Source organism: Mus caroli, chromosome 10, assembly GCF_900094665.2.
Source record: "Mus caroli chromosome 10, CAROLI_EIJ_v1.1, whole genome shotgun sequence".
Taxonomy (NCBI): Eukaryota; Metazoa; Chordata; class Mammalia; order Rodentia; family Muridae; genus Mus; species Mus caroli.
Window position 1 is genome coordinate 108,238,325 of NC_034579.1, and position 5,299 is coordinate 108,243,623.

The window sequence follows — 5,299 nt, forward strand, 5'->3', positions numbered from 1 at the left end:
TTTGAATACGCTCCTTTGCATATAGTCTCTCCTGTGAACTTGGTCCACTGAGAAGTAGTCCTGAGACCCTTGAAGAAGTTGAGAAAGATTTTCTTCTTAGCAAGCTAGTGGGCAGTCTAGAATTCTAGTGGCTGCCCCAATACAACTGTGTTAGAGCCTTCTGGGAGAAGAGGAATTGAGAGGTGACACAATTAATGGTGACACTTGAGTTCTCAACCTGAAACACCTTCCTCGTTTTTCTTTGTTCTTTTCACACTGCATCCCTTTTATTGAGTTTTTGTGATTCAGTATGTCTTCTGGAAACACAGTGGATTAACTTCATTTTGATAAACAGTTGTGGGACAGCCTGAAGAAAGTAACAGACTGACTGAGGACAGAAAATGGAATGTGTTCTCACAGCTACACAAAGTGTTTGAAGTAAAAACTACATTGAACTTGGGAACTATGTAAGGGTGGGAAACAGGAGTACTTATTTAGATGTATGAGAGGCCAGGGCTAGAAAGGTACGAACAAAGCTTTCATATCGCTCAAGTTCTCTTTAGCTGTCCTTGGATGCCAAGCCTGACTGTGTGACCTTAAGAGATGTGGGGTGGAATTGCTTAAAACTCCAATAGAGGAAGGAAGCCCTAAAGACCAAGCAGACAGTGAATTAAGATTTAGTTTGCTGGGCTGGGCATGGTGGTACAGTTTAAATCCCAGCATGGAGGTAGGCATATCTCTGGAATTTGAGGCCAGTTGGTCTACATGGAGAGAGAGTTCCAGGCCAGCTACATAGTGAGAACCCATCTCAAACAATTATTTGTTTTTAGTTTGTCAAGAAGACATTCTAATAAAGGCTTGAAAACAAAATGGTGATGAATGAGGTAACCCAATGAAGAGATGAAAACAGGACCTTTCTGTTGTCTGAATGGGATGTGTTAAGATTAGAACACAGCTCATCCGTGGTTGTACCTACAACATCCCCATGATAGGAATAGAGAGGACTTGTGGATGATAGAGCAGGTAAAAGACTCTTGCTACCAAGCCTGGATACCTAAATTCAATCCTTGGGACCCACATGGTGGAAGGAAAGAATGACTCTTGAAAGGGTGGCATTCTCATGCCTGCACTACAAGTGAATAAAAATGATAACTGAACTGTAGCACTCAACATGGTTTTGTTTTTTTGTTTTTGTTTTTGTTTTTTTTTTAAATGTATGTAAGTACACTGTAGCTGTCTTCAGACACACCAGAAGAGGGCATCAGATCCCATTACAGGTGGTTATGAGCCACTATGCAGTTGTTGGGAATTGAACTCAGGACTTCTGGAAAAGCAGTCAGTGCTCTTTACCGCTGAGCCATCTCTCCAGCCCCTCCACTCACATAGGTTTCTTTTAGGCCAATTCTCCCATTAGCAACTGCTCAGCCTCTATGGATTCAAGTGACTGAGAATACTTTTAGAAAATGCATCAAGCTGGGCATAGTACTATGCGCTGTAGCCCCCTCAAACAGTGATCTTGAAACCAAACCACTAAATAGTGTTCATTTTCAGGAAAGTTCAGCTACCCCCTGGAGTGTAGTAAATTACTCCCCAAATTAGGAGCTTAAAGCAACAAACATCACAGACACGAGGGTCAGTCATCCTGGAGTGTCTTATCTGGGTGGTAATGTCGAGGTTCTCATGAAGTTGGCTGGGGCTTGTAGTCTGTTCTACAAAGATTCATTTCCTTCCCAGCTTGCTTATGTAGATGTTCAGAGGCTCCAGTCTCTCTTTCTGTGGGCTCAATGGCTTAATGAGGAGGTAGCTGATCCCTCAGAGGGAGTGGCCTGAAAACTTAGCACAGATGCTTCATCTTGTAAAACCTAAGTGGAGAAACGCCCATTATTGCTTTTTTCTTTACTCAAGGTGACCATCTTTCTTTACCTAGTCTCTGTTGTCCTAAGGATGATAGCCCCGTTTCTCGTTAGCCCCTAGGTCTTGAGCATGGTAGGCTGCAAATGGCTCTCAAAGGTAAGTCTGTGTCAGAATCACCTACCCAGGACAGTAAAACACAGATTTGCTGAATGCTACTTCTTCAATGTCAGATTCTTAAGACTAGAGTGAGGCCTGACAGCCAACGCCCAGGGGCTGCTCTTTGAAAAGTGTTGGAGTAAGTGTTTACAGAAACGTGGCTAGGGCTCGTCATCACTATTTCCCAGGCAAGTGATCTTTGGCAAGGTTGACCCCTCTTTCTTCTTTGCCTCCAAAACAAACTTGATAATGAGGTCTATCTTGCAGGCTGTGTCCTAATGAAATGAGGCATCATACATAAAGCAGCTAACACATGAGATCAAGCTCACATAATAACTATTATGATGGGCTGCCTGTCCTAGACAAACATGCCGGAGGTATATTCAATTAGACAACTACTCAGGATAGAAGGCCGTTCTTCATTCTCTACACTTCTCATCGCATAGATCTGCGTTTGGGTCTTGATCCAGGCTTCTCCAGAATGATCCATTTGGACACTGGGATAGACCTTTGGCTTATATGGGTTAAAACACTTCCTCCCTTGAACATTTAAACTAATGCTTTACATTTATGTGTGTATATTTAAGTATGCGTGCATTTGTATGGAACCCAGACAATTGTGTGTTATCCTCAGAAACACGATTTCCAGGCATCAGACAGTACACACAGAATAACCAACCCATCCAGGGCCCAGGACTTTAAGAAAGTTTGTAAAGCTTTTGGCATTTTGTTTATCTGTGATGGGTTCTCACTGAGAAGATCAAGCTACCCTCTAATTCAAAGCAATCCTCCTGCCTCAGCCTCCTCAATGCTGAGCTTACAGATGAGAACAATTATACTCCTTTCTGCTTTTATTTCTTTTTTTTCTTTTTCTTTCTTTCTTTTTTTTTTGCCATGTTACTACTTCGTTTTTCTCAGCATGATAACGTTTAGTCTCCTTCCCCAAACGTCAACAGGTGCAGTTTTGCTTCCTGTGTGGTAGTGACAGTCAATATTCAATTCGAACTCTTCTGCTTCTACTCTCGTCCCATCAAGATCCTAGTGAGGGAACTCACAGGAGTTAAGTTCCGTGATTTGAAATTTTAGGAGAACAAACCTAATAGCTCTGATTTAAATCAAGTACACAGGAGACTTGACACGGTCTGTGATCAGAAAGTGTTTGCAAACTATGGGGACATGGACTAGTTCCCATAGCTTTCCCATAGCTTTACTACTTTTTACAGTTTCTAAAAGTCCTGGGCCCTGGATGTGTTGGTTATTCTGTGTGTACTGTCTGATGCCTGGAAATTGTGTTCCTGGGAATAACACACAATTGTTTGGGTTCCACACAAATGCACGCACACACACTTAAATATACACAGTGCTTCCAACCTGTCTCCCTTAGTGAGGAGAAAAAAAAATTGTCTTGGAGCAGTGGTTCTCTACCTGAGGGTCAGAGGACTCTGTCACAGGGTTACCTAAGAGCACCCAAACCCATAAATATTGACATGACAATTCCTAATGGTAGCAAAGTTACAGTTATGAAGTAGCAATGAAAATAATTTTATGCTTGGGGGATCCCAACAACATGAGGAACTGTGTCTAAGGGTTGCAGCATTAGGAAGGCTGAGAGCCACTGGTTTAGAGGGTTTGGCCTGATAAAGCAATATCATTGATAGGGAACGGGGATGGAGGTTACGGGGGGAAAATGTCCTTTCCACAGTTCTGGGAGCTGGAAGTTTAAAAAACAATTTCAGATCAAAGATTTGATGTCTAGGGAAGGCCTGTGTTGGGGAGAGAGAGATAAGTAGATCCCTGGGACTTGCTGGTCAGTCAGCCATGCCTGCATGATAAATTCAAGACTAGTGGAAGAAAAAAAAAATGGCCCTTGTGCACTCAAGCCTGATGAATGAGTTCCATGCAAGAATACTCATGGTGACAGAGAGATGTGACCTTCTCAACGTGTCCTCTCATCTCCACGTGGCAATACATAAATGAATGATATAATTTTTTTTAAAGAGTGGACAGCACACACACACACCCCATAGAGACGAGGGAGAAGGTAGAGGGGACCAGTTAGATCGTTCTGTGGGTAAAAGTGACTACCACACAAGCCTGATAATCTGTGTGTGCTTCTCAGAACCCACATAAAGGAGCCAGACACAGGGCACGAGTATGTAGTCTCAGCATTGCAAAGGCAAGAAGGAGGAGAGTTCAGAGGCTCTCAGGAAAGCTAGCCTAGAGTGTATCGTGCAGCTCAAATACGAGACAGCTTGTCTCAACAAGGTGGCCAGGGAGATGTTATGGAGAAAGGTGGTTTTAGACCTTATATGGGTGTGCTGGAGTATGCACGTATGCACACACACAAATTAAAAACTTAAAAAGTGGGAAGAAGGGGGCAGAAAGGCGAGAGACAAGGACACTAGGCAGCTGCAGAGGAAATACTTTGTAGCCTCTTGGCTTTGCTCCGTTACCTTTGTTGCTGCTGTTTCTATGATTTTGAGCTATGGCTCTGGTGACTGACCCTCTTTTCTGCTCTTCTCACCACTGGAGAGAGCCAGCAACAAAAAGAACAGCCTCTAACCCTGCGATTTCCTGCAGTAAGGGAGTTATTACTTTCATCAGGAGTTTGAGGGAAAAGATCAGATGGAGTCAAAGACTGGGAAATCACATGACAGGCCTTGATTCCTGATACCTGTAGTGAAAGTCTACATCTTTCTTCTCCGCTCACACTGGGTACACTGACTTCCCACTGCTTAGGACCAAGAACTGTGTTCTCCAGTTACAGGACGTGGGTTTGATGACTGGATGTTCTGGGTGATCTCGTATGGGTTATGTGAACAAGGGCCATAGCTCCTTGTTCTCTAGATGGATAATTCTCTACAATGCTCTCTGGGTGCTGATAAATATTGCTCATGTTTCAGTCCTAGATCCTCATCTTTGACCTTAGAAAATCATTTTTCCACTCTTTTCAACCTCTCCTCTTCTTCTCCCTCCTCCTTGGACACTTTGGCTGGATAGTCAGACGTTTCTCCATCTCGCCACATACTACAGACAGGCCTACAGCTCATGAGCCTGCTCCAGGGGTGAGAAGGACAGATAATAGGCAAACAACTGGAGCCATAGCTCAAAATCATAGAAACAGCAGCAATCAAGGTAACATTCTAACTGCTAGGGTTACAGGTAGTCGCACACCCCTGTGACACGTTTTCGTCATTGGAAACTCTCAAGGCCTGCTTTGCTCATTCTGTAGGGCTGTGGAGGTGATGTGTGTGTGTGTGTGTGTATGGAGAGAGAGAGAGAGAGAGAGAGAGAGAGAGAGAGAGAGAGA